This window comes from Lissotriton vulgaris, chromosome 8 (assembly GCF_964263255.1).
Source record: "Lissotriton vulgaris chromosome 8, aLisVul1.2, whole genome shotgun sequence".
NCBI lineage: Eukaryota > Metazoa > Chordata > Amphibia > Caudata > Salamandridae > Lissotriton > Lissotriton vulgaris.
The window spans coordinates 153,976,761-154,003,995 of record NC_141696.1 but is presented as its reverse complement, the minus strand read 5'-3'; the positions used below and the strand labels follow the sequence as shown (position 1 = coordinate 154,003,995).

Below are 27,235 nucleotides of genomic sequence, written 5' to 3'. Positions count from 1 at the left end.
TGTGATATTTTTGGTTTCCAATAAGTAGATTGTTAATTTTATGTAACCTCATTTTCTAATGCTCCATTCAAGAGATGTTTCCACTATGAAATGCAGAGCAAGGGGAAAGAGCACAAGTGATAGAGCGAGTGAGTGAGAAGGGGTGTTGAGGAAGGAGAGAATGAAACAAAGACAGAGTGAGTGAACGGCAGGTAGGCCTAGAAGAGGAGACTAGAAGTGAAGGCGACATACTTTTCCCTGCTTTTGACCTCCCACCCATCCCAAACCGACCACAAACGTACCATCTATGCAACGTTGGTATGCAGAAATTCACGCCTCAGCCAGTGAGGGTAAGTCCCAGGCCAGGGGCTAGAGAGCAAAAGACTGCATGTGCTCAGACGTTCCCTGCTAGGGACAGTTGATCTGAAACAAGGTCTGCTCTCTTGTATCCAGCAAGGATCTAGAAATCCTGCATGAATCTGCAAGGCACAATGACAGCATACATTTGCATAATATGCCCCACCTTCTGCATTCCTACTTCCTGTGCAGTAGTTGTTTGTGTAGAGAGAGAGGTCGCATGCAAGGTCATTTTGTGAGTAGGATACAGGACCCTAAATAGCTGGTGAGAGGTATGAGGTATTCTAAAAGCATAAAAATTGTACACCTGTGAAATGAAATGCTTTCACATGTGATCTTCTGTGTTTATTGTCCTGTGCATAAAGTTGCACCTTGTGTTTGAAGGTTTAAAATATTTCAGGCTTGCATGGAGGCAGAAATTTCTGAGTGACTTTTATACATTTCTGAAGACTCTAAACTGTCAGGATGGCCGAGTGGTCTAAGGCGCTGTGTTTAGGCTACAGTCTCCTCTGGAGGCGTGGGTTCGAATCCCATTTCTGACATGACTTTTGGAGATGTAATCTCCTTTTTCAGGTTAACATCTGATGGAAGTTGCATCTGTTGGTCTTCACCTGGGATGTGATTTCATCCTCATCTAGTCAAGAGAGCTGGGGTTTCTCATATATTTCCGTTGTATAAAGTCTTGCTGACAAAGTGCAGTCCTTACTATATGAGCATAGGACCCATGTAAGAGCTCATCTGGAAGAGTCATGCTCTTGTATGCCCTGGCCAGACAGGCCATGCAAATATGGAAGAATGCCTAGCATCTGGTAGACAGTTGGACTCCAGCACACTTACGGCAATTTCCTCAGGGCTGTGATCAGGGGCTGCTTAGATTTGCGTATTCCACCCTATGTTGTGACATTGAAATTCCTTGTTGAATTTGCTTTAGCTAGCCAAGAGGTGGCTGTTGACTCAATTTCAAAGCAGCTTTGGGCCGTTCAAGTGGCTGGTTAATAGCACTTTCTCTTTGTACGCCTTAAAGGCATAAAGAGTTCTTCATAGGTACTGCTCTCTATGGATTGTTCAAAGATCTGTTGGAAGTACTTATAATAGGATAAATAAATTGAGGGCATGCTTTTTCGGTACCCCACTTGCATGGCTGTCTGGCCTGTGGAAGGTTCTATAATTGCAAGGCAGGATGGCCGAGTGGTCTAAGGCGCTGCGTTCAGGTCGCAGTCTCTTCTGGAGGCGTGGGATCAAATCCCACTTCTGACAATTGTGTGTTTACTCTACTTTTTTCTTGAGAGAGAAAAAATCAGATCATTTCCCTCACATGGGCTTATATGGTTGTCTACTTGGAAAAGTGCAGTGAGTTTTTTTCTTGCTCTAGCCACTCATGACCTAAGATGTGTGCTTTTTTTGGTTCACAATATCTTTCCCTCTCTGTAGATGATCAAGCAATATGTGGTCAGGATGGCCGAGTGGTCTAAGGCGCTGCGTTAAGGCCGCAGTCTCTCCTGGAGACATGGGTTCGAATCCCACTTCTGACAAAACTTTAAGTCCATTTTGTCTCTGAGTTCTTTTAGAATCTCAGCTAAAAATTGGCATTGCATATAATATCTGAATAAGTAACAAACTTCAGTTTCAACTGCAAATTAATTTGCCCAATTCTGTCTTCAAGCTCGTATAATATTCTTCTAGCACTCGTGCTGTTTTATGTGCTTTTTGGGGGGTGCTTAAAAAGTCCCTTTTATTAATGAAATGGGTTACATTCAGTCTTGTGATATTTTTGGTTTCCAATAAGTAGATTGTTAATTTTATGTAACCTCATTTTCTAATGCTCCATTCAAGAGATGTTTCCACTATGAAATGCAGAGCAAGGGGAAAGAGCACAAGTGATAGAGCGAGTGAGTGAGAAGGGGTGTTGAGGATGGAGAGAATGAAACAAAGACAGAGTGAGTGAACGGCAGGTAGGCCTAGAAGAGGAGACTAGAAGTGAAGGCGACATACTTTTCCCTGCTTTTGACCTCCCACCCATCCCAAACCGACCACAAACGTACCATCTATGCAACGTTGGTATGCAGAAATTCACGCCTCAGCCAGTGAGGGGGAGTCCCAGGCCAGGGGCTAGAGAGCAAAAGACTGCATGTGCTCAGACGTTCCCTGCTAGGGACATTTGATCTGAAACAAGGTCTGCACTCTTGTATCCAGCAAGGATCTAGAAATCCTGCATGAATCTGCAAGGCACAATGACAGCATACATTTGCATAATATGCCCCACCTTCTGCCTTCCTACTTCCTGTGCAGTAGTTGTTTGTGTAGAGAGAGAGGTCGCAGGCAAGGTAATTTTGTGAGTAGGATACAGGACCCTAAATAGCTGGTGAGAGGTATGAGGTATTCTAAAAGCATAAAAATTGTACACCTGTGAAATGAAATGCTTTCACATGTGATCTTCTGTGTTTATTGACCTGTGCATAAAGTTGCACCTTGTGTTTGAAGGTTTAAATTATTTCAGGCTTGCATGGAGGCAGAAATTTCTGAGTGACTTTTATACATTTCTTAAGACTCTGCACTGTCAGGATGGCCGAGTGGTCTAAGGAGCTGTGTTTAGGCCGCAGTCTCCTCTGGAGGCGTGGGTTCAAATCCCACTTCTGACATGACTTTTGGAGATGTAATCTCCTTTTTCAGGTTAAAATCTGATGGAAGTTGCATCTGTTGGTCTTCACCTGGGATGTGATTCCGTCCTCATCTAGTCAAGAGAGCTGGGGTTTCTCATATATTTCGGTTGTATAAAGTCTTGCTGACAAAGTGCAGTCCTTACTATATGAGCATAGGACCCATGTAAGAGCTCATCTGGAAGAGTCATACTCTTGTATGCCCTGGCCAGACAGGCCATGGAAATATGGAAGAATGCCTAGCATCTGGTAGACAGTTGGACTCCAGCACACTTACGGCAATTTCCTCAGGGCTGTGATCAGGGGCTGCTTAGATTTGCGTATTCCACCCTATGTTGTGACATTGAAATTCCTTGTTGAATTTGCTTTAGCTAGCCAAGAGGTGGCTGTTGACTCAATTTCAAAGCAGCTTTGGGCCTTTCAAGTGGCTGGTTAATAGCACTTTCTCTTTGTACGCCTTAAAGGTCTAAAGAGTTCTTCATAGGTACTGCTCTCTATGGATTGTTCAAAGATCTGTTGGAAGTACTTATAATAGGATAAATAAATTGAGGGCATGCCTTTTCGGTACCCCACTTGCATGGCTGTCTGGCCTGTGGAAGGTTCCACAAATGCAAGTCAGGATGGCCGAGTGGTCTAAGGTGCTGCGTTCAGGTCGCAGTCTCTTCTGGAGGCGTGGGTTCAAATCCCACTTCTGACAATTGTGTGTTTACTCTACTTTTTTCTTGAGAGAGAAACAATCTGATCATTTCCCTCACATGGGCTTATATGGTTGTCTACTTGGAAAAGTGCAGTGAGTTTTTTTCTTGCTCTAGCCACTCATGACCTAAGATGTGTGCTTTTTTTGGTTCACAATATCTTTCCCTCTCTGTAGATGATCAAGCAAATGTTGTCAGGATGGCCGAGTGGTCTAAGGTGCTTCGTTAAGGCCGCAGTCTCTCCTGGAGGCGTGGGTTCGAATCCCACTTCTGACAAAACTTTAAGTCCATTTTGTCTCTGAGTTCTTTTAGAATCTCAGCTAAAAATTGGCAGTGCATATAATATCTGAATAAGTAACAAACTTCAGTTTCAACTGCAAATTAATTTGCCCAATTCTGTCTTCAAGCTCGTATAATATTCTTCCAGCACTCGTGGTGTTTTATGTGTTTTTTGGGGGGTGCTTAAAAAGTCCCTTTTATTAATGAAATGGGTTACATTCAGTCTTGTGATATTTTTGGTTTCCAATAAGTAGATTGTTAATTTTATGTAACCTCATTTTCTAATGCTCCATTCAAGAGATGTTTCCACTATGAAATGCAGAGCAAGGGGAAAGAGCACAAGTGATAGAGCGAGTGAGTGAGAAGGGGTGTTGAGGAAGGAGAGAATGAAACAAAGACAGAGTGAGTGAACGGCAGGTAGGCCTAGAAGAGGAGACTAGAAGTGAAGGCGACATACTTTTCCATGCTTTTGACCTCCCACCCATCCCAAACCGACCACAAACGTACCATCTATGCAACGTTGGTATGCAGAAATTCACGCCTCAGCCAGTGAGGGTAAGTCCCAGGCCAGGGGCTAGAGAGCAAAAGACTGCATGTGCTCAGACGTTCCCTGCTAGGGACAGTTGATCTGAAACAAGGTCTGCTCTCTTGTATCCAGCAAGGATCTAGAAATCCTGCATGAATCTGCAAGGCACAATGACAGCATACATTTGCATAATATGCCCCACCTTCTGCCTTCCTACTTCCTGTGCAGTAGTTGTTTGTGTAGAGAGAGAGGTCGCAGGCAAGGTAATTTTGTGAGTATAATACAGGACCCTAAATAGCTGGTGAGAGGTATGAGGTATTCTAAAAGCATAAAAATTGTACACCTGTGAAATGAAATGCTTTCACATGTGATCTTCTGTGTTTATTGACCTGTGCATAAAGTTGCACCTTGTGTTTGAAGGTTTAAATTATTTCAGGCTTGCATGGAGGCAGAAATTTCTGAGTGACTTTTATACATTTCTTAAGACTCTGCACTGTCAGGATGGCCGAGTGGTCTAAGGCGCTGTGTTTAGGCCGCAGTCTCCTCTGGAGGCGCGGGTTCAAATCCAACTTCTGACGTGACTTTTGGAGATGTAATCTCCTTTTTCAGGTTAACATCTGATGGAAGTTGCATCTGTTGGTCTTCACCTGGGATGTGATTCCGTCCTCATCTAGTCAAGAGAGCTGGGGTTTCTCATATATTTCGGTTGTATAAAGTCTTGCTGACAAAGTGCAGTCCTTACTATATGAGCATAGGACCCATGTAAGAGCTCATCTGGAAGAGTCATGCTCTTGTATGCCCTGGCCAGACAGGCCATGCAAATATGGAAGAATGCCTAGCATCTGGTAGACAGTTGGACTCCAGCACACTTACGGCAATTTCCTCAGGGCTGTGATCAGGGGCTGCTTAGATTTGCGTATTCCACCCTATGTTGTGACATTGAAATTCCTTGTTGAATTTGCTTTAGCTAACCAAGAGGTGGCTGTTGACTCAATTTCAAAGCAGCTTTGGGCCTTTCAAGTGGCTGGTTAATAGCACTTTCTCTTTGTACGCCTTAAAGGTCTAAAGAGTTCTTCATAGGTACTGCTCTCTATGGATTGTTCAAAGATCTGTTGGAAGTACTTATAATAGGATAAATAAATTGAGGGCATGCCTTTTCGGTACCCCACTTGCATGGCTGTCTGGCCTGTGGAAGGTTCCACAAATGCAAGTCAGGATGGCCGAGTGGTCTAAGGCGCTGCGTTCAGGTCGCAGTCTCTTCTGGAGGCGTGGGTTCAAATCCCACTTCTGACAATTGTGCGTTTACTCTACTTTTTTCTTGGGAGAGAAAAAATCTGATCATTTCCCTCACATGGGCTTATATGGTTGTCTACTTGGAAAAGTGCAGTGAGTTTTTTTCTTGCTCTAGCCACTCATGACCTAAGATGTGTGCTTTTTTTGGTTCACAATATCTTTCCCTCTCTGTAGATGATCAAGCAACATGTGGTCAGGATGGCCGAGTGGTCTAAGGCGCTGCGTTAAGGCCGCAGTCTCTCCTGGAGGCGTGGGTTCGAATCCCACTTCTGACAAAACTTTAAGTCCATTTTGTCTCTGAGTTCTTTTAGAATCTCAGCTAAAAATTGGCAGTGCATATAATATCTGAATAAGTAACAAACTTCAGTTTCAACTGCAAATTAATTTGCCCAATTCTGTCTTCAAGCTCGTATAATATTCTTCTAGCACTCGTGGTGTTTTATGTGTTTTTGGGGGGTGCTTAAAAAGTCCCTTTTATTAATGAAATGGGTTACATTCAGACTTGTGATATTTTTGGTTTCCAATAAGTAGATTGTTAATTTTATGTAACCTCATTTTCTAATGCTCCATTCAAGAGATGTTTCCACTATGAAATGCAGAGCAAGGGGAAAGAGCACAAGTGATAGAGCGAGTGAGTGAGAAGGGGTGTTGAGGAAGGAGAGAATTAAACAAAGACAGAGTGAGTGAACGGCAGGTAGGCCTAGAAGAGGAGACTAGAAGTGAAGGCGACATACTTTTCCATGCTTTTGACCTCCCACCAATCCCAAACCGACCACAAACGTACCATCTATGCAACGTTGGTATGCAGAAATTCACGCCTCAGCCAGTGAGGGTAAGTCCCAGGCCAGGGGCTAGAGAGCAAAAGACTGCATGTGCTCAGACGTTCCCTGCTAGGGACAGTTGATCTGAAACAAGGTCTGCTCTCTTGTATCCAGCAAGGATCTAGAAATCCTGCATGAATCTGCAAGGCACAATGACAGCATACATTTGCATAATATGCCCCACCTTCTGCCTTCCTACTTCCTGTGCAGTAGTTGTTTGTGTAGAGAGAGAGGTCGCAGGCAAGGTAATTTTGTGAGTATAATACAGGACCCTAAATAGCTGGTGAGAGGTATGAGGTATTCTAAAAGCATAAAAATTGTACACCTGTGAAATGAAATGCTTTCACATGTGATCTTCTGTGTTTATTGACCTGTGCATAAAGTTGCACCTTGTGTTTGAAGGTTTAAATTATTTCAGGCTTGCATGGAGGCAGAAATTTCTGAGTGACTTTTATACATTTCTTAAGACTCTGCACTGTCAGGATGGCTGAGTGGTCTAAGGCGCTGTGTTTAGGCCGCAGTCTCCTCTGGAGGCGCGGGTTCAAATCCAACTTCTGACGTGACTTTTGGAGATGTAATCTCCTTTTTCAGGTTAACATCTGATGGAAGTTGCATCTGTTGGTCTTCACCTGGGATGTGATTCCGTCCTCATCTAGTCAAGAGAGCTATGGGTTTCTCATATATTTCAGTTGTATAAAGTCTTGCTGACAAAGTGCAGTCCTTACTATATGAGCATAGGACCCATGTAAGAGCTCATCTGGAAGAGTCATGCTCTTGTATGCCCTGGCCAGACAGGCCATGCAAATATGGAAGAATGCCTAGCATCTGGTAGACAGTTGGACTCCAGCACACTTACGGCAATTTCCTCAGGGCTGTGATCAGGGGCTGCTTAGATTTGCGTATTCCACCCTATGTTGTGACATTGAAATTCCTTGTTGAATTTGCTTTAGCTAGCCAAGAGGTGGCTGTTGACTCAATTTCAAAGCAGCTTTGGGCCTTTCAAGTGGCTGGTTAATAGCACTTTCTCTTTGTACGCCTTAAAGGTCTTAAGAGTTCTTCATAGGTACTGCTCTCTATGGATTGTTCAAAGATCTGTTGGAAGTACTTATAATAGGATAAATAAATTGAGGGCATGCCTTTTCGGTACCCCACTTGCATGGCTGTCTGGCCTGTGGAAGTTTCCACAAATGCAGGTCAGGATGGCCGAGTGGTCTAAGGCGCTGCGTTCAGGTCGCAGTCTCTTCTGGAGGCGTGGGTTCAAATCCCACTTCTGACAATTGTATGTTTACTCTACTTTTTTCTTGAGAGAGAAAAAATCAGATCATTTCCCTCACATGGGCTTATATGGTTGTCTACTTGGAAAAGTGCAGTGAGTTTTTTTCTTGCTCTAGCCACTCATGACCTAAGTTGTGTGCTTTTTTTGGTTCACAATATCTTTCCCTCTCTGTAGATGATCAAGCAAATGTGGTCAGGATAGCCGAGTGGTCTAAGGCGCTGCGTTAAGGCCGCAATCTCTCCTGGAGGCGTGGGTTCGAATCCCACTTCTGACAAAACTTTAAGTCCATTTTGTCTCTGAGTTCTTTTAGAATCTCAGCTAAAAATTGGCAGTGCATATAATATCTGAATAAGTAACAAACTTCAGTTTCAACTGCAAATTAATTTGCCCAATTCTGTCTTCAAGCTCGTATAATATTCTTCCAGCACTCGTGGTGTTTTATGTGTTTTTTGGGGGGGTGCTTAAAAAGTCCCTTTTATTAATGAAATGGGTTACATTCAGTCTTGTGATATTTTTGGTTTCCAATAAGTAGATTGTTAGTTTTATGTAACCTCATTTTCTAATGCTCCTTTCAAGAGATGTTTCCACTATGAAATGCAGAGCAAGGGGAAAGAGCACAAGTGATAAAGCGAGTGAGTGAGAAGGGGTGTTGAGGAAGGAGAGAATGAAACAAAGACAGAGTGAGTGAACGGCAGGTAGGCCTAGAAGAGGAGACTAGAAGTGAAGGCGACATACTTTTCCCTGCTTTTGACCTCCCACCCATCCCAAACTGACCACAAACGTACCATCTATGCAACGTTGGTATGCAGAAATTCACGCCTCAGCCAGTGAGGGTAAGTCCCAGGTCAGGGGCTAGAGAGCAAAAGACTGCATGTGCTCAGACGTTCCCTGCTAGGGACAGTTGATCTGAAACAAGGTCTGCTCTCTTGTATCCAGCAAGGATCTAGAAATCCTGCATGAATCTGCAAGGCACAATGACAGCATACATTTGCATAATATGCCCCACCTTCTGCCTTCCTACTTCCTGTGCAGTAGTTGTTTGTGTAGAGAGAGAGGTCGCAGGCAAGGTAATTTTGTGAGTAGGATACAGGACCCTAAATAGCTGGTGAGAGGTATGAGGTATTCTAAAAGCATAAAAATTGTACACCTGTGAAATGAAATGCTTTCACATGTGATCTTCTGTGTTTATTGTCCTGTGCATAAAGTTGCACCTTGTGTTTGAAGGTTTAAATTATTTCAGGCTTGCATGGAGGCAGAAATTTCTGAGTGACTTTTATACATTTCTTAAGACTCTGCACTGTCAGGATGGCCGAGTGGTCTAAGGCGCTGTGTTTAGGCCGCAGTCTCCTCTGGAGGCGTGGGTTCGAATCACACTTCTGACATGACTTTTGGAGATGTAATCTCCTTTTTCAGGTTAACATCTGATGGAAGTTGCATCTGTTGGTCTTCACCTGGGATGTGATTCCGTCCTCATCTAGTCAAGAGAGCTGGGGTTTCTCATATATTTCGGTTGTATAAAGTCTTGCTGACAAAGTACAGTCCTTACTATATGAGCATAGGACCCATGTAAGAGCTCATCTGGAAGAGTCATGCTCTTGTATGCCCTGGCCAGACAGGCCATGCAAATATGGAAGAATGCCTAGCATCTGGTAGACAGTTGGACTCCAGCACACTTACGGCAATTTCCTCAGGGCTGTGATCAGGGGCTGCTTAGATTTGCGTATTCCACCCTATGTTGTGACATTGAAATTCCTTGTTGAATTTGCTTTAGCTAGCCAAGAGGTGGCTGTTGACTCAATTTCAAAGCAGCTTTGGGCCTTTCAAGTGGCTGGTTAATAGCACTTTCTCTTTGTACGCCTTAAAGGTCTAAAGAGTTCTTCATAGGTACTGCTCTCTATGGATTGTTCAAAGATCTGTTGGAAGTACTTATAATAGGATAAATAAATTGAGGGCATGCCTTTTCGGTACCCCACTTGCATGGCTGTCTGGCCTGTGGAAGGTTCCACAAATGCAAGTCAGGATGGCCGAGTGGTCTAAGGCGCTGCGTTCAGGTCGCAGTCTCTTCTGGAGGCGTGGGTTCAAATCCCACTTCTGACAATTGTGCGTTAACTCTACTTTTTTCTTGGGAGAGAAAAAATCTGATCATTTCCCACACATGGGCTTATATGGTTGTCTACTTGGAAAAGTGCAGTGAGTTTTTTTCTTGCTCTAGCCACTCATGACCTAAGATGTGTGCTTTTTTTGGTTCACAATATCTTTCCCTCTCTGTAGATAATCAAGCAACATGTGGTCAGGATGGCCGAGTGGTCTAAGGCGCTGCGTTAAGGCCGCAGTCTCTCCTGGAGGCGTGGGTTCGAATCCCACTTCTGACAAAACTTTAAGTCCATTTTGTCTCTGAGTTCTTTTAGAATCTCAGCTAAAAATTGGCAGTGCATATAATATCTGAATAAGTAACAAACTTCAGTTTCAACTGCAAATTAATTTGCCCAATTCTGTCTTCAAGCTCGTATAATATTCTTCTAGCACTCGTGGTGTTTTATGTGTTTTTTGGGGGGTGCTTAAAAAGTCCCTTTTATTAATGAAATGGGTTACATTCAGACTTGTGATATTTTTGGTTTCCAATAAGTAGATTGTTAATTTTATGTAACCTCATTTTCTAATGCTCCATTCAAGAGATGTTTCCACTATGAAATGCAGAGCAAGGGGAAAGAGCACAAGTGATAGAGCGAGTGAGTGAGAAGGGGTGTTGAGGAAGGAGAGAATGAAACAAAGACAGAGTGAGTGAACGGCAGGTAGGCCTAGAAGAGGAGACTAGAAGTGAAGGCGACATACTTTTCCCTGCTTTTGACCTCCCACCCATCCCAAACCGACCACAAACGTACCATCTATGCAACGTTGGTATGCAGAAATTCACGCCTCAGCCAGTGAGGGTAAGTCCCAGGCCAGGGGCTAGAGAGCAAAAGACTGCATGTGCTCAGACGTTCCCTGCTAGGGACAGTTGATCTGAAACAAGGTCTGCTCTCTTGTATCCAGCAAGGATCTAGAAATCCTGCATGAATCTGCAAGGCACAATGACAGCATACATTTGCATAATATGCCCCACCTTCTGCATTCCTACTTCCTGTGCAGTAGTTGTTTGTGTAGAGAGAGAGGTCGCATGCAAGGTCATTTTGTGAGTAGGATACAGGACCCTAAATAGCTGGTGAGAGGTATGAGGTATTCTAAAAGCATAAAAATTGTACACCTGTGAAATGAAATGCTTTCACATGTGATCTTCTGTGTTTATTGTCCTGTGCATAAAGTTGCACCTTGTGTTTGAAGGTTTAAAATATTTCAGGCTTGCATGGAGGCAGAAATTTCTGAGTGACTTTTATACATTTCTGAAGACTCTAAACTGTCAGGATGGCCGAGTGGTCTAAGGCGCTGTGTTTAGGCTACAGTCTCCTCTGGAGGCGTGGGTTCGAATCCCATTTCTGACATGACTTTTGGAGATGTAATCTCCTTTTTCAGGTTAACATCTGATGGAAGTTGCATCTGTTGGTCTTCACCTGGGATGTGATTTCATCCTCATCTAGTCAAGAGAGCTGGGGTTTCTCATATATTTCGGTTGTATAAAGTCTTGCTGACAAAGTGCAGTCCTTACTATATGAGCATAGGACCCATGTAAGAGCTCATCTGGAAGAGTCATGCTCTTGTATGCCCTGGCCAGACAGGCCATGCAAATATGGAAGAATGCCTAGCATCTGGTAGACAGTTGGACTCCAGCACACTTACGGCAATTTCCTCAGGGCTGTGATCAGGGGCTGCTTAGATTTGCGTATTCCACCCTATGTTGTGACATTGAAATTCCTTGTTGAATTTGCTTTAGCTAGCCAAGAGGTGGCTGTTGACTCAATTTCAAAGCAGCTTTGGGCCGTTCAAGTGGCTGGTTAATAGCACTTTCTCTTTGTACGCCTTAAAGGTCTAAAGAGTTCTTCATAGGTACTGCTCTCTATGGATTGTTCAAAGATCTGTTGGAAGTACTTATAATAGGATAAATAAATTGAGGGCATGCCTTTTCGGTACCCCACTTGCATGGCTGTCTGGCCTGTGGAAGGTTCCACAAATGCAAGTCAGGATGGCCGAGTGGTCTAAGGCGCTGCGTTCAGGTCGCAGTCTCTTCTGGAGGCGTGGGTTCAAATCCCACTTCTGACAATTGTGTGTTTACTCTACTTTTTTCTTGAGAGAGAAAAAATCTGATCATTTCCCTCACATGGGCTTATATGGTTGTCTACTTGGAAAAGTGCAGTGAGTTTTTTTCTTGCTCTAGCCACTCATGACCTAAGATGTGTGCTTTTTTTGGTTCACAATATCTTTCCCTCTCTGTAGATGCTCAAGCAACATGTGGTCAGGATGGCCGAGTGGTCTAAGGCGCTGTGTTAAGGCCGCAGTCTCTCCTGGAGGCGTGGGTTCGAATCCCACTTCTGACAAAACTTTAAGTCCATTTTGTCTCTGAGTTCTTTTAGAATCTCAGCTAAAAATTGGCAGTGCATAAAATATCTGAATAAGTAACAAACTTCAGTTTCAACTGCAAATTAATTTGCCCAATTCTGTCTTCAAGCTCGTATAATATTCTTCTAGCACTCGTGGTGTTTTATGTGTTTTTTGGGGGGTGCTTAAAAAGTCCCTTTTATTAATGAAATGGGTTACATTCAGTCTTGTGATATTTTTGGTTTCCAATAAGTAGATTGTTAATTTTATGTAACCTCATTTTCTAATGCTCCATTCAAGAGATGTTTCCACTATGAAATGCAGAGCAAGGGGAAAGAGCACAAGTGATAGAGCGAGTGAGTGAGAAGGGGTGTTGAGGAAGGAGAGAATGAAACAAAGACAGAGTGAGTGAACGGCAGGTAGGCCTAGAAGAGGAGACTAGAAGTGAAGGCGACATACTTTTCCCTGCTTTTGACCTCCCACCCATCCCAAACCGACCACAAACGTACCATCTATGCAACGTTGGTATGCAGAAATTCACGCCTCAGCCAGTGAGGGTGAGTCCCAGGCCAGGGGCTAGAGAGCAAAAGACTGCATGTGCTCAGACGTTCCCTGCTAGGGACAGTTGATCTGAAACAAGGTCTGCTCTCTTGTATCCAGCAAGGATCTAGAAATCCTGCATGAATCAGCAAGGCACAATGACAGCATACATTTGCAAAATATGCCCCACCTTCTGCCTTCCTACTTCCTGTGCAGTAGTTGTTTGTGTAGAGAGAGAGGTCGCAGGCAAGGTAATTTTGTGAGTAGGATACAGGACCCTAAATAGCTGGTGAGAGGTATGAGGTATTCTAAAAGCATAAAAATTGTACACCTGTGAAATGAAATACTTTCACATGTGATCTTCTGTGTTTATTGTCCTGTGCATAAAGTTGCACCTTGTGTTTGAAGGTTTAAATTATTTCAGGCTTGTATGGAGGCAGAAATTTCTGAGTGACTTTTATACATTTCTTAAGACTCTGCACTGTCAGGATGGCCGAGTGGTCTAAGGCGCTGTGTTTAGGCCGCAGTCTCCTCTGGAGGCGTGGGTTCGAATCCCACTTCTGACATGACTTTTGGAGATGTAATCTCCTTTTTCAGGTTAACATCTGATGGAAGTTGCATCTGTTGGTCTTCACCTGGGATGTGATTCCGTCATCATCTAGTCAAGAGAGCTGGGGTTTCTCATATATTTCGGTTGTATAAAGTCTTGCTGACAAAGTGCAGTCCTTACTATAGGAGCATAGGACCCATGTAAGAGATCATCTGGAAGAGTCATGCTCTTGTATGCCCTGGCCAGACAGGCCATGCAAATATGGAAGAATGCCTAGCATCTGGTAGACAGTTGGACTCCAGCACACTTACGGCAATTTCCTCAGGGCTGTGATCAGGGGCTGCTTAGATTTGCGTATTCCACCCTATGTTGTGACATTGAAATTCCTTGTTGAATTTGCTTTAGCTATCCAAGAGGTGGCTGTTGACTCAATTTCAAAGCAGCTTTGGGCCGTTCAAGTGGCTGGTTAATAGCACTTTCTCTTTGTACGCCTTAAAGGTCTAAAGAGTTCTTCATAGGTACTGCTCTCTATGGATTGTTCAAAGATCTGTTGGAAGTACTTATAATAGGATAAATAAATTGAGGGCATGCCTTTTCGGTACCCCACTTGCATGGCTGTCTGGCCTGTGGAAGGTTCCACAAATGCAAGTCAGGATGGCCGAGTTGCCTAAGGCGCTGCGTTCAGGTCGCAGTCTTTTCTGGAGGCGTGGGTTCAAATCCCACTTCTGACAATTGTGTGTTTACTCTACTTTTTTCTTGAGAGAGAAAAAATCAGATCATTTCCCTCACATGGGCTTATATGGTTGTCTACTTGGAAAAGTGCAGTGAGTTTTTTTCTTGCTCTAGCCACTCATGACCTAAGATGTGTGCTTTTTTTGGTTCACAATATCTTTCCCTCTCTGTAGATGATCAAGCAACATGTGGTCAGGATGGCCGAGTGGTCTAAGGCGCTGCGTTAAGGCCGCAGTCTCTCCTGGAGACGTGGGTTCGAATCCCACTTCTGACAAAACTTTAAGTCCATTTTGTCTCTGAGTTCTTTTAGAATCTCAGCTAAAAATTGGCAGTGCATAAAATATCTGAATAAGTAACAAACTTCAGTTTCAACTGCAAATTAATTTGCCCAATTCTGTCTTCAAGCTCGTATAATATTCTTCTAGCACTCGTGCTGTTTTATGTGCTTTTTGGGGGGTGCTTAAAAAGTCCCTTTTATTAATGAAATGGGTTACATTCAGTCTTGTGATATTTTTGGTTTCCAATAAGTAGATTGTTAATTTTATGTAACCTCATTTTCTAATGCTCCATTCAAGAGATGTTTCCACTATGAAATGCAGAGCAAGGGGAAAGAGCACAAGGATAGAGCGAGTGAGTGAGAAGGGGTGTTGAGGAAGGAGAGAATGAAACAAAGACAGAGTGAGTGAACGGCAGGTAGGCCTAGAAGAGGAGACTAGAAGTGAAGGCGACATACTTTTCCCTGCTTTTGACCTCCCACCCATCCCAAACCGACCACAAACGTACCATCTATGCAACGTTGGTATGCAGAAATTCACGCCTCAGCCAGTGAGGGTAAGTCCCAGGCCAGGGGCTAGAGAGCAAAAGACTGCATGTGCTCAGACGTTCCCTGCTAGGGACAGTTGATCTGAAACAAGGTCTGCTCTCTTGTATCCAGCAAGGATCTAGAAATCCTGCATGAATCTGCAAGGCACAATGACAGCATACATTTGCATAATATGCCCCACCTTCTGCCTTCCTACTTCCTGTGCAGTAGTTGTTTGTGTAGAGAGAGAGGTCGCAGGCAAGGTAATTTTGTGAGTAGGATACAGGACCCTAAATAGCTGGTGAGAGGTATGAGGTATTCTAAAAGCATAAAAATTGAACACCTGTGAAATGAAATGCTTTCACATGTGATCTTCTGTGTTTATTGTCCTGTGCATAAAGTTGCACCTTGTGTTTGAAGGTTTAAATTATTTCAGGCTTGCATGGAGGCAGAAATTTCTGAGTGACTTTTATACATTTCTTAAGACTCTGCACTGTCAGGATGGCCGAGTGGTCTAAGGCGCTGTGTTTAGACCGCAGTCTCCTCTGGAGGCGTGGGTTCGAATCCCACTTCTGACATGACTTTTGGAGATGTAATCTCCTTTTTCAGGTTAACATCTGATGGAAGTTGCATCTGTTGGTCTTCACCTGGGATGTGATTCCGTCCTCATCTAGTCAAGAGAGCTGGGGTTTCTCATATATTTCGGTTGTATAAAGTCTTGCTGACAAAGTGCAGTCCTTACTATATGAGCATAGGGCCCATGTAAGAGCTCATCTGGAAGAGTCATGCTCTTGTATGCCCTGGCCAGACAGGCCATGCAAATATGGAAGAATGCCTAGCATCTGGTAGACAGTTGGACTCGAGCACACTTACGGCAATTTCCTCAGGGCTGTGATCAGGGGCTGCTTAGATTTGCGTATTCCACCCTATGTTGTGACATTGAAATTCCTTGTTGAATTTGCTTTAGCTAACCAAGAGGTGGCTGTTGACTCAATTTCAAAGCAGCTTTGGGCCTTTCAAGTGGCGGTTAATAGCACTTTCTCTTTGTACGCCTTAAAGGTCTAAAGAGTTCTTCATAGGTACTGCTCTCTATGGATTGTTCAAAGATCTGTTGGAAGTACTTATAATAGGATAAATAAATTGAGGGCATGCCTTTTCGGTACCCCACTTGCATGGCTGTCTGGCCTGTGGAAGGTTCCACAAATGCAAGTCAGGATGGCCGAGTGGTCTAAGGCGCTGCGTTCAGGTCGCAGTCTCTTCTGGAGGCGTGGGTTCAAATCCCACTTCTGACAATTGTGTGTTTACTCTACTTTTTTCTTGGGAGAGAAAAAATCAGATCATTTCCCTCACATGGGCTTATATGGTTGTCTACTTGGAAAAGTGCAGTGAGTTTTTTTCTTGCTCTAGCCACTCATGACCTAAGATGTGTGCTTTTTTTGGTTCACAATTTCTTTCCCTCTCTGTAGATGATCAAGCAACATGTGGTCAGGATGGCCGAGTGGTCTAAGGCGCTGCGTTAAGGCCGCAGTCTCTCCTGGAGGCGTGGGTTCGAATCCCACTTCTGACAAAACTTTAAGTCCATTTTGTCTCTGAGTTCTTTTAGAATCTCAGCTAAAAATTGGCAGTGCATAAAATATCTGAATAAGTAACAAACTTCAGTTTCAACTGCAAATTAATTTGCCCAATTCTGTCTTCAAGCTCGTATAATATTCTTCTAGCACTCGTGGTGTTTTATGTGTTTTTTGGGGGGTGCTTAAAAAGTCCCTTTTATTAATGAAATGGGTTACATTCAGTCTTGTGATATTTTTGGTTTCCAATAAGTAGATTGTTAATTTTATGTAACCTCATTTTCTAATGCTCCATTCAAGAGATGTTTCCACTATGAAATGCAGAGCAAGGGGAAAGAGCACAAGTGATAGAGCGAGTGAGTGAGAAGGGGTGTTGAGGAAGGAGAGAATGAAACAAAGACAGAGTGAGTGAACGGCAGGTAGGCCTAGAAGAGGAGACTAGAAGTGAAGGCGACATACTTTTCCCTGCTTTTGACCTCCCACCCATCCCAAACCGACCACAAACGTACCATCTATGCAACGTTGGTATGCAGAAATTCACGCCTCAGCCAGTGAGGGTGAGTCCCAGGCCAGGGGCTAGAGAGCAAAAGACTGCATGTGCTCAGACGTTCCCTGCTAGGGACAGTTGATCTGAAACAAGGTCTGCTCTCTTGTATCCAGCAAGGATCTAGAAATCCTGCATGAATCAGCAAGGCACAATGACAGCATACATTTGCAAAATATGCCCCACCTTCTGCCTTCCTACTTCCTGTGCAGTAGTTGTTTGTGTAGAGAGAGAGGTCGCAGGCAAGGTAATTTTGTGAGTAGGATACAGGACCCTAAATAGCTGGTGAGAGGTATGAGGTATTCTAAAAGCATAAAAATTGTACACCTGTGAAATGAAATACTTTCACATGTGATCTTCTGTGTTTATTGTCCTGTGCATAAAGTTGCACCTTGTGTTTGAAGGTTTAAATTATTTCAGGCTTGTATGGAGGCAGAAATTTCTGAGTGACTTTTATACATTTCTTAAGACTCTGCACTGTCAGGATGGCCGAGTGGTCTAAGGCGCTGTGTTTAGGCCGCAGTCTCCTCTGGAGGCGTGGGTTCGAATCCCACTTCTGACATGACTTTTGGAGATGTAATCTCCTTTTTCAGGTTAACATCTGATGGAAGTTGCATCTGTTGGTCTTCACCTGGGATGTGATTCCGTCATCATCTAGTCAAGAGAGCTGGGGTTTCTCATATATTTCGGTTGTATAAAGTCTTGCTGACAAAGTGCAGTCCTTACTATAGGAGCATAGGACCCATGTAAGAGATCATCTGGAAGAGTCATGCTCTTGTATGCCCTGGCCAGACAGGCCATGCAAATATGGAAGAATGCCTAGCATCTGGTAGACAGTTGGACTCCAGCACACTTACGGCAATTTCCTCAGGGCTGTGATCAGGGGCTGCTTAGATTTGCGTATTCCACCCTATGTTGTGACATTGAAATTCCTTGTTGAATTTGCTTTAGCTATCCAAGAGGTGGCTGTTGACTCAATTTCAAAGCAGCTTTGGGCCGTTCAAGTGGCTGGTTAATAGCACTTTCTCTTTGTACGCCTTAAAGGTCTAAAGAGTTCTTCATAGGTACTGCTCTCTATGGATTGTTCAAAGATCTGTTGGAAGTACTTATAATAGGATAAATAAATTGAGGGCATGCCTTTTCGGTACCCCACTTGCATGGCTGTCTGGCCTGTGGAAGGTTCCACAAATGCAAGTCAGGATGGCCGAGTTGCCTAAGGCGCTGCGTTCAGGTCGCAGTCTTTTCTGGAGGCGTGGGCTCAAATCCCACTTCTGACAATTGTGTGTTTACTCTACTTTTTTCTTGAGAGAGAAAAAATCAGATCATTTCCCTCACATGGGCTTATATGGTTGTCTACTTGGAAAAGTGCAGTGAGTTTTTTTCTTGCTCTAGCCACTCATGACCTAAGATGTGTGCTTTTTTTGGTTCACAATATCTTTCCCTCTCTGTAGATGATCAAGCAACATGTGGTCAGGATGGCCGAGTGGTCTAAGGCGCTGCGTTAAGGCCGCAGTCTCTCCTGGAGACGTGGGTTCGAATCCCACTTCTGACAAAACTTTAAGTCCATTTTGTCTCTGAGTTCTTTTAGAATCTCAGCTAAAAATTGGCAGTGCATAAAATATCTGAATAAGTAACAAACTTCAGTTTCAACTGCAAATTAATTTGCCCAATTCTGTCTTCAAGCTCGTATAATATTCTTCTAGCACTCGTGCTGTTTTATGTGCTTTTTGGGGGGTGCTTAAAAAGTCCCTTTTATTAATGAAATGGGTTACATTCAGTCTTGTGATATTTTTGGTTTCCAATAAGTAGATTGTTAATTTTATGTAACCTCATTTTCTAATGCTCCATTCAAGAGATGTTTCCACTATGAAATGCAGAGCAAGGGGAAAGAGCACAAGGATAGAGCGAGTGAGTGAGAAGGGGTGTTGAGGAAGGAGAGAATGAAACAAAGACAGAGTGAGTGAACGGCAGGTAGGCCTAGAAGAGGAGACTAGAAGTGAAGGCGACATACTTTTCCCTGCTTTTGACCTCCCACCCATCCCAAACCGACCACAAACGTACCATCTATGCAACGTTGGTATGCAGAAATTCACGCCTCAGCCAGTGAGGGTAAGTCCCAGGCCAGGGGCTAGAGAGCAAAAGACTGCATGTGCTCAGACGTTCCCTGCTAGGGACAGTTGATCTGAAACAAGGTCTGCTCTCTTGTATCCAGCAAGGATCTAGAAATCCTGCATGAATCTGCAAGGCACAATGACAGCATACATTTGCATAATATGCCCCACCTTCTGCCTTCCTACTTCCTGTGCAGTAGTTGTTTGTGTAGAGAGAGAGGTCGCAGGCAAGGTAATTTTGTGAGTAGGATACAGGACCCTAAATAGCTGGTGAGAGGTATGAGGTATTCTAAAAGCATAAAAATTGAACACCTGTGAAATGAAATGCTTTCACATGTGATCTTCTGTGTTTATTGTCCTGTGCATAAAGTTGCACCTTGTGTTTGAAGGTTTAAATTATTTCAGGCTTGCATGGAGGCAGAAATTTCTGAGTGACTTTTATACATTTCTTAAGACTCTGCACTGTCAGGATGGCCGAGTGGTCTAAGGCGCTGTGTTTAGACCGCAGTCTCCTCTGGAGGCGTGGGTTCGAATCCCACTTCTGACATGACTTTTGGAGATGTAATCTCCTTTTTCAGGTTAACATCTGATGGAAGTTGCATCTGTTGGTCTTCACCTGGGATGTGATTCCGTCCTCATCTAGTCAAGAGAGCTGGGGTTTCTCATATATTTCGGTTGTATAAAGTCTTGCTGACAAAGTGCAGTCCTTACTATATGAGCATAGGGCCCATGTAAGAGCTCATCTGGAAGAGTCATGCTCTTGTATGCCCTGGCCAGACAGGCCATGCAAATATGGAAGAATGCCTAGCATCTGGTAGACAGTTGGACTCGAGCACACTTACGGCAATTTCCTCAGGGCTGTGATCAGGGGCTGCTTAGATTTGCGTATTCCACCCTATGTTGTGACATTGAAATTCCTTGTTGAATTTGCTTTAGCTAACCAAGAGGTGGCTGTTGACTCAATTTCAAAGCAGCTTTGGGCCTTTCAAGTGGCGGTTAATAGCACTTTCTCTTTGTACGCCTTAAAGGTCTAAAGAGTTCTTCATAGGTACTGCTCTCTATGGATTGTTCAAAGATCTGTTGGAAGTACTTATAATAGGATAAATAAATTGAGGGCATGCCTTTTCGGTACCCCACTTGCATGGCTGTCTGGCCTGTGGAAGGTTCCACAAATGCAAGTCAGGATGGCCGAGTGGTCTAAGGCGCTGCGTTCAGGTCGCAGTCTCTTCTGGAGGCGTGGGTTCAAATCCCACTTCTGACAATTGTGTGTTTACTCTACTTTTTTCTTGGGAGAGAAAAAATCAGATCATTTCCCTCACATGGGCTTATATGGTTGTCTACTTGGAAAAGTGCAGTGAGTTTTTTTCTTGCTCTAGCCACTCATGACCTAAGATGTGTGCTTTTTTTGGTTCACAATTTCTTTCCCTCTCTGTAGATGATCAAGCAACATGTGGTCAGGATGGCCGAGTGGTCTAAGGCGCTGCGTTAAGGCCGCAGTCTCTCCTGGAGGCGTGGGTTCGAATCCCAATTCTGACAAAACTTTAAGTCCATTTTGTCTCTGAGTTCTTTTAGAATCTCAGCTAAAAATTGGCAGTGCATAAAATATCTGAATAAGTAACAAACTTCAGTTTCAACTGCAAATTAATTTGCCCAATTCTGTCTTCAAGCTCGTATAATATTCTTCTAGCACTCGTGGTGTTTTATGTGTTTTTTGGGGGGTGCTTAAAAAGTCCCTTTTATTAATGAAATGGGTTACATTCAGTCTTGTGATATTTTTGGTTTCCAATAAGTAGATTGTTAATTTTATGTAACCTCATTTTCTAATGCTCCATTCAAGAGATGCTTCCACTATGAAATGCAGAGCAAGGGGAAAGAGCACAAGTGATAGAGCGAGTGAGTGAGAAGGGGTGTTGAGGAAGGAGAGAATGAAACAAAGACAGATTGAGTGAACGGCAGGTAGGCCTAGAAGAGGAGACTAGAAGTGAAGGCGACATACTTTTCCCTGCTTTTGACCTCCCACCCATCCCAAACCGACCACAAACGTACCATCTATGCAACGTTGGTATGCAGAAATTCACGCCTCAGCCAGTGAGGGTGAGTCCCAGGCCAGGAGCTAGAGAGCAAAAGACTGCATGTGCTCAGACGTTCCCTGCTAGGGAGAGTTGATCTGAAACAAGGTCTGCTCTCTTGTATCCAGCAAGGATCTAGAAATCCTGCATGAATCTGCAAGGCACAATGACAGCATACATTTGCATAATATGCCCCACCTTCTGCCTTCCTACTTCCTGTGCAGTAGTCGTTTGTGTAGAGAGAGAGGTCGCAGGCAAGGTAATTTTGTGAGTAGGATACAGGACCCTAAATAGCTGGTGAGATGTATAAGGTATTCTAAAAGCATAAAAATTGTACACCTGTGAAATGAAATACTTTCACATGTGATCTTCTGTGTTTATTGTCCTGTGCATAAAGTTGCACCTTGTGTTTGAAGGTTTAAATTATTTCAGGCTTGCATGGAGGCAGAAATTTCTGAGTGACTTTTATACATTTCTTAAGACTCTGCACTGTCAGGATGGCCGAGTGGTCTAAGGCGCTGTGTTTAGGCTGCAGTCTCCTCTGGAGGCGTGGGTTCGAATCCCACTTCTGCCATGACTTTTGGAGATGTAATCTCCTTTTTCAGGTTAACATCTGATGGAAGTTGCATCTGTTGGTCTTCACCTGGGATGTGATTCCGTCATCATCTAGTCAAGAGAGCTGGGGTTTCTCATATATTTCGGTTGTATAAAGTCTTGCTGACAAAGTGCAGTCCTTACTATATGAGCATAGGACCCATGTAAGAGATCATCTGGAAGAGTCATGCTCTTGTATGCCCTGGCCAGACAGGCCATGCAAATATGGAAGAATGCCTAGCATCTGGTAGACAGTTGGACTCCAGCACACTTACGGCAATATCCTCAGGGCTGTGATCAGGGGCTGCTTAGATTTGCGTATTCCACCCTATGTTGTGACATTGAAATTCCTTGTTGAATTTGCTTTAGCTATCCAAGAGGTGGCTGTTGACTCAATTTCAAAGCAGCTTTGGGCCGTTCAAGTGGCTGGTTAATAGCACTTTCTCTTTGTACGCCTTAAAGGTCTAAAGAGTTCTTCATAGGTACTGCTCTCTATGGATTGTTCAAAGATCTGTTGGAAGTACTTATAATAGGATAAATAAATTGAGGGCATGCCTTTTCGGTACCCCACTTGCATGGCTGTCTGGCCTGTGGAAGGTTCCACAAATGCAAGTCAGGATGGCCGAGTTGCCTAAGGCGCTGCGTTCAGGTCGCAGTCTCTTCTGGAGGCGTGGGTTCAAATCCCACTTCTGACAATTGTGTGTTTACTCTACTTTTTTCTTGAGAGAGAAAAAATCTGATCATTTCCCTCACATGGGCTTATATGGTTGTCTACTTGCAAAAGTGCAGTGAGTTTTTTTCTTGCTCTAGCCACTCATGACCTAAGATGTGTGCTTTTTTTGGTTCACAATATCTTTCCCTCTCTGTAGATGATCAAGCAACATGTGGTCAGGATGGCCGAGTGGTCTAAGGCGCTGTGTTAAGGCCGCAGTCTCTCATGGAGGCGTGGGTTCGAATCCCACTTCTGACAAAACTTTAAGTCCATTTTGTCTCTGAGTTCTTTTAGAATCTCAGCTAAAAATTGGCAGTGCATATAATATCTGAATAAGTAACAAACTTTAGTTTCAACTGCAAATTAATTTGCCCAATTCTGTCTTCAAAATCGTATAATATTCTTCTAGCACTCGTGGAGTTTTATGTGTTTTTTGGGGGGTGCTTAAAAAGTCCCTTTTATTAATGAAATGGGTTACATTCAGTCTTGTGATATTTTTGGTTTCCAATAAGTAGATTGTTAATTTTATGTAACCTCATTTTCTAATGCTCCATTCAAGAGATGTTTCCACTATGAAATGCAGAGCAAGGGGAAAGAGCACAAGTGATAGAGCGAGTGAGTGAGAAGGGGTGTTGAGGAAGGAGAGAATGAAACAAAGACAGAGTGAGTGAACGGCAGGTATGACTAGAAGAGGAGACTAGAAGTGAAGGCGACATACTTTTCCCTGCTTTTGACCTCCCACCCATCCCAAACCGACCACAAACGTACCATCTATGCAACGTTGGTATGCAGAAATTCACGCCTCTGCCAGTGAGGGTGAGTCCCAGGCCAGGGGCTAGAGAGCAAAAGACTGCATGTGCTCAGACGTTCCCTGCTAGGGACAGTTGATCTGAAACAAGGTCTGCACTCTTGTATCCAGCAAGGATCTAGAAATCCTGCATGAATCTGCAAGGCACAATGACAGCACACATTTGCATAATATGCCCCACCTTCTGCCTTCCTACTTCCTGTGCAGTAGTTGTTTGTGTAGAGAGAGAGGTCGCAGGCAAGGTAATTTTGTGAGTCGGATACAGGACCCTAAAAAGCTGGTGAGAGGTATGAGGTATTCTAAAAGCATAAAAATTGTACACCTGTGAAATGAAATGCTTTCACATGTGATCTTCTGTGTTTATTGACCTGTGCATAAAGTTGCACCTTGTGTTTGAAGGTTTAAATTATTTCAGGCTTGCATGGAGGCAGAAATTTCTGAGTGACTTTTATACATTTCTTAAGACTCTGCACTGTCAGGATGGCTGAGTGGTCTAAAGAGCTGTGTTTAGGCCGCAGTCTCCTCTGGAGGCGTGGGTTCAAATCCCACTTCTGACATGACTTTTGGAGATGTAATCTCCTTTTTCAGGTTAACATCTGATGGAAGTTGCATCTGTTGGTCTTCACCTGGGATGTGATTCCGTCCTCATCTAGTCAAGAGAGCTGGGGTTTCTCATATATTTCGGTTGTATAAAGTCTTGCTGACAAAGTGCAGTCCTTACTATATGAGCATAGGACCCATGTAAGAGCTCATCTGGAAGAGTCATGCTCTTGTATGCCCTGGCCAGACAGGCCATGCAAATATGGAAGAATGCCTAGCATCTGGTAGACAGTTGGACTCCAGCACACTTACGGCAATTTCCTCAGTGCTGTGATCAGGGGCTGCTTAGATTTGCGTATTCCACCCTATGTTGTGACATTGAAATTCCTTGTTGAATTTGCTTTAGCTAGCCAAGAGGTGGCTGTTGACTCAATTTCAAAGCAGCTTTGGGCCTTTCAAGTGGCTGGTTAATAGCACTTTCTCTTTGTACGCCTTAAAGGTCTAAAGAGTTCTTCATAGGTACTGCTCTCTATGGATTGTTCAAAGATCTGTTGGAAGTACTTATAATAGGATAAATAAATTGAGGGCATGCCTTTTCGGTACCCCACTTGCATGGCTGTCTGGCCTGTGGAAGGTTCCACAAATGCAAGTCAGGATGGCCGAGTGGTCTAAGGCGCTGCGTTCAGGTCGCAGTCTCTTCTGGAGGCGTGGGTTCAAATCCCACTTCTGACAATTGTGTGTTTACTCTACTTTTTTCTTGGGAGAGAAAAAATCAGATCATTTCCCTCACATGGGCTTATATGGTTGTCTACTTGGAAAAGTGCAGTGAGTTTTTTTCTTGCTCTAGCCACTCATGACCTAAGATGTGTGCTTTTTTTGGTTCACAATATCTTTCCCTCTCTGTAGATGATCAAGCAACATGTGGTCAGGATGGCCGAGTGGTCTAAGGCGCTGCGTTAAGGCCGCAGTCTCTCCTGGAGGCGTGGGTTCGAATCCCACTTCTGACAAAACTTTAAGTCCATTTTGTCTCTGAGTTCTTTTAGAATCTCAGCTAAAAATTGGCAGTGCATATAATATCTGAATAAGTAACAAACTTCAGTTTCAACTGCAAATTAATTTGCCCAATTCTGTCTTCAAGCTCGTATAATATTCTTCTAGCACTCGTGGTGTTTTATGTGTTTTTTGGGGGGTGCTTAAAAAGTCCCTTTCATTAATGAAATGGGTTACATTCAGTCTTGTGAAATTTTTGGTTTCCAATAAGTAGATTGTTAATTTTATGTAACCTCATTTTCTAATGCTCCATTCAAGAGATGTTTCCACTATGAAATGCAGAGCAAGGGGAAAGAGCACAAGTGATAGAGCGAGTGAGTGAGAAGGGGTGTTGAGGAAGGAGAGAATGAAACAAAGACAGAGTGAGTGAACGGCAGGTAGGCCTAGAAGAGGAGACTAGAAGTGAAGGTGACATACTTTTCCATGCTTTTGACCTCCCACCCATCCCAAACCGACCACAAACGTACCATCTATGCAACGTTGGTATGCAGAAATTCACGCCTCAGCCAGTGAGGGTAAGTCCCAGGCCAGGGGCTAGAGAGCAAAAGACTGCATGTGCTCAGACGTTCCCTGCTAGGGACAGTTGATCTGAAACAAGGTCTGCTCTCTTGTATCCAGCAAGGATCTAGAAATCCTGCATGAATCTGCAAGGCACAATGACAGCATACATTTGCATAATATGCCCCACCTTCTGCCTTCCTACTTCCTGTGCAGTAGTTGTTTGTGTAGAGAGAGAGGTCGCAGGCAAGGTAATTTTGTGAGTATAATACAGGACCCTAAATAGCTGGTGAGAGGTATGAGGTATTCTAAAAGCATAAAAATTGTACACCTGTGAAATGAAATGCTTTCACATGTGATCTTCTGTGTTTATTGACCTGTGCATAAAGTTGCACCTTGTGTTTGAAGGTTTAAATTATTTCAGGCTTGCATGGAGGCAGACATTTCTGAGTGACTTTTATACATTTCTTAAGACTCTGCACTGTCAGGATGGCTGAGTGGTCTAAGGCGCTGTGTTTAGGCCGCAGTCTCCTCTGGAGGCGCGGGTTCAAATCCAACTTCTGACGTGACTTTTGGAGATGTAATCTCCTTTTTCAGGTTAACATCTGATGGAAGTTGCATCTGTTGGTCTTCACCTGGGATGTGATTCCGTCCTCATCTAGTCAAGAGAGCTGGGGTTTCTCATATATTTCGGTTGTATAAAGTCTTGCTGACAAAGTGCAGTCCTTACTATATGAGCATAGGACCCATGTAAGAGCTCATCTGGAAGAGTCATGCTCTTGTATGCCCTGGCCAGACAGGCCATGCAAATATGGAAGAATGCCTAGCATCTGGTAGACAGTTGGACTCCAGCACACTTACGGCAATTTCCTCAGGGCTGTGATCAGGGGCTGCTTAGATTTGCGTATTCCACCCTATGTTGTGACATTGAAATTCCTTGTTGAATTTGCTTTAGCTAGCCAAGAGGTGGCTCTTGACTCAATTTCAAAGCAGCTTTGGGCCTTTCAAGTGGCTGGTTAATAGCACTTTCTCTTTGTACGCCTTAAAGGTCTTAAGAGTTCTTCATAGGTACTGCTCTCTATGGGGATGACAAGAGCTGTTGGATCCAAGATGGCGGAGTGAGGATCCGTGCTAGCGGTTCGTCTGAGAGGCTCTGACCCTCTCCCTTCTTTCCCTTTTGAGTAACTGGGGCCCCGCAACCGGAGATGCGGCAGAGATGCGGCGGCTCTGTTACATGCCGAGAAAATGAAAAATGAAATGAAATACTGAAAAGCGGCTGGAAACGATAAGAGTGACTCTTACTTTTTTATCACCGGAGACAGAAGCAGTAGTGTTCCCGACGATCCACAGGTGCGAAATCCAGGTCAGGACGCCGACGCCGATGCTCAGCTCCCCGGACCCGGCAAATCTCCTTTGGCGGGTGCTCCGTGGCTGGTTCAGCAGCTCGGGGCCCCATTGGATAGGTCTGAGCCTCCGTGCTGTTACTGGTGGCGGAGGTGGCTGGCGGCGGCGACGGAGTAAGATGACGCCAAAGGGTCCGAACCCCCCTCGAACAACCAGGAGTAACAAACAAGCTACCCCGGCTCTCCACACGGCCACTCCTGCTGCTGCAAGTTTACCCTCTACAATTATCGAAGAGCCGGCCACGGGAACTCATGAGGAGCTGGGGGATGCTCTGAATACTAACAGCGTCGGTGGAGGCGGCGGTAGTGGTAATGACAGCGCAAGAGCCACGGAGACACCGGCACAACAAGCTTTAACCTT

The 27,235-nt window shown here is 43.9% G+C and overlaps 22 non-coding genes across 22 annotated transcripts; all 22 read left to right on the top strand.

Annotated features, from left to right (window-relative positions):
* Positions 1-3,607: 3,607 nt before the first annotated feature.
* TRNAL-CAG (transfer RNA leucine (anticodon CAG)) lies at positions 3,608-3,690 on the top strand. The gene has a single exon. It is a non-coding gene; the product is annotated as a tRNA-Leu (tRNA).
* A 2,013-nt stretch (positions 3,691-5,703) lies between these two features.
* Positions 5,704-5,786, top strand: TRNAL-CAG (transfer RNA leucine (anticodon CAG)). The gene has a single exon. It is a non-coding gene; the product is annotated as a tRNA-Leu (tRNA).
* Positions 5,787-5,978: 192 nt separating this feature from the next.
* Positions 5,979-6,061, top strand: TRNAL-AAG (transfer RNA leucine (anticodon AAG)). The gene has a single exon. It is a non-coding gene; the product is annotated as a tRNA-Leu (tRNA).
* A 1,739-nt stretch (positions 6,062-7,800) lies between these two features.
* TRNAL-CAG (transfer RNA leucine (anticodon CAG)) lies at positions 7,801-7,883 on the top strand. The gene has a single exon. It is a non-coding gene; the product is annotated as a tRNA-Leu (tRNA).
* Positions 7,884-8,074: 191 nt separating this feature from the next.
* On the top strand, positions 8,075-8,157 carry TRNAL-AAG (transfer RNA leucine (anticodon AAG)). Its single transcript has one exon. It is a non-coding gene; the product is annotated as a tRNA-Leu (tRNA).
* A 1,025-nt stretch (positions 8,158-9,182) lies between these two features.
* Positions 9,183-9,265, top strand: TRNAL-UAG (transfer RNA leucine (anticodon UAG)). The gene has a single exon. It is a non-coding gene; the product is annotated as a tRNA-Leu (tRNA).
* Positions 9,266-9,897: 632 nt separating this feature from the next.
* On the top strand, positions 9,898-9,980 carry TRNAL-CAG (transfer RNA leucine (anticodon CAG)). Its single transcript has one exon. It is a non-coding gene; the product is annotated as a tRNA-Leu (tRNA).
* A 192-nt stretch (positions 9,981-10,172) lies between these two features.
* On the top strand, positions 10,173-10,255 carry TRNAL-AAG (transfer RNA leucine (anticodon AAG)). Its single transcript has one exon. It is a non-coding gene; the product is annotated as a tRNA-Leu (tRNA).
* Positions 10,256-11,994: 1,739 nt separating this feature from the next.
* TRNAL-CAG (transfer RNA leucine (anticodon CAG)) lies at positions 11,995-12,077 on the top strand. The gene has a single exon. It is a non-coding gene; the product is annotated as a tRNA-Leu (tRNA).
* Positions 12,078-12,269: 192 nt separating this feature from the next.
* Positions 12,270-12,352, top strand: TRNAL-AAG (transfer RNA leucine (anticodon AAG)). Its single transcript has one exon. It is a non-coding gene; the product is annotated as a tRNA-Leu (tRNA).
* Positions 12,353-13,376: 1,024 nt separating this feature from the next.
* On the top strand, positions 13,377-13,459 carry TRNAL-UAG (transfer RNA leucine (anticodon UAG)). The gene has a single exon. It is a non-coding gene; the product is annotated as a tRNA-Leu (tRNA).
* A 907-nt stretch (positions 13,460-14,366) lies between these two features.
* TRNAL-AAG (transfer RNA leucine (anticodon AAG)) lies at positions 14,367-14,449 on the top strand. The gene has a single exon. It is a non-coding gene; the product is annotated as a tRNA-Leu (tRNA).
* Positions 14,450-15,472: 1,023 nt separating this feature from the next.
* Positions 15,473-15,555, top strand: TRNAL-UAG (transfer RNA leucine (anticodon UAG)). Its single transcript has one exon. It is a non-coding gene; the product is annotated as a tRNA-Leu (tRNA).
* A 631-nt stretch (positions 15,556-16,186) lies between these two features.
* Positions 16,187-16,269, top strand: TRNAL-CAG (transfer RNA leucine (anticodon CAG)). Its single transcript has one exon. It is a non-coding gene; the product is annotated as a tRNA-Leu (tRNA).
* A 192-nt stretch (positions 16,270-16,461) lies between these two features.
* On the top strand, positions 16,462-16,544 carry TRNAL-AAG (transfer RNA leucine (anticodon AAG)). Its single transcript has one exon. It is a non-coding gene; the product is annotated as a tRNA-Leu (tRNA).
* Positions 16,545-17,568: 1,024 nt separating this feature from the next.
* Positions 17,569-17,651, top strand: TRNAL-UAG (transfer RNA leucine (anticodon UAG)). Its single transcript has one exon. It is a non-coding gene; the product is annotated as a tRNA-Leu (tRNA).
* A 907-nt stretch (positions 17,652-18,558) lies between these two features.
* Positions 18,559-18,641, top strand: TRNAL-AAG (transfer RNA leucine (anticodon AAG)). The gene has a single exon. It is a non-coding gene; the product is annotated as a tRNA-Leu (tRNA).
* Positions 18,642-19,664: 1,023 nt separating this feature from the next.
* On the top strand, positions 19,665-19,747 carry TRNAL-UAG (transfer RNA leucine (anticodon UAG)). Its single transcript has one exon. It is a non-coding gene; the product is annotated as a tRNA-Leu (tRNA).
* A 631-nt stretch (positions 19,748-20,378) lies between these two features.
* TRNAL-CAG (transfer RNA leucine (anticodon CAG)) lies at positions 20,379-20,461 on the top strand. Its single transcript has one exon. It is a non-coding gene; the product is annotated as a tRNA-Leu (tRNA).
* Positions 20,462-22,750: 2,289 nt separating this feature from the next.
* On the top strand, positions 22,751-22,833 carry TRNAL-AAG (transfer RNA leucine (anticodon AAG)). The gene has a single exon. It is a non-coding gene; the product is annotated as a tRNA-Leu (tRNA).
* A 1,739-nt stretch (positions 22,834-24,572) lies between these two features.
* Positions 24,573-24,655, top strand: TRNAL-CAG (transfer RNA leucine (anticodon CAG)). Its single transcript has one exon. It is a non-coding gene; the product is annotated as a tRNA-Leu (tRNA).
* Positions 24,656-24,847: 192 nt separating this feature from the next.
* Positions 24,848-24,930, top strand: TRNAL-AAG (transfer RNA leucine (anticodon AAG)). The gene has a single exon. It is a non-coding gene; the product is annotated as a tRNA-Leu (tRNA).
* Positions 24,931-27,235: the final 2,305 nt, after the last annotated feature.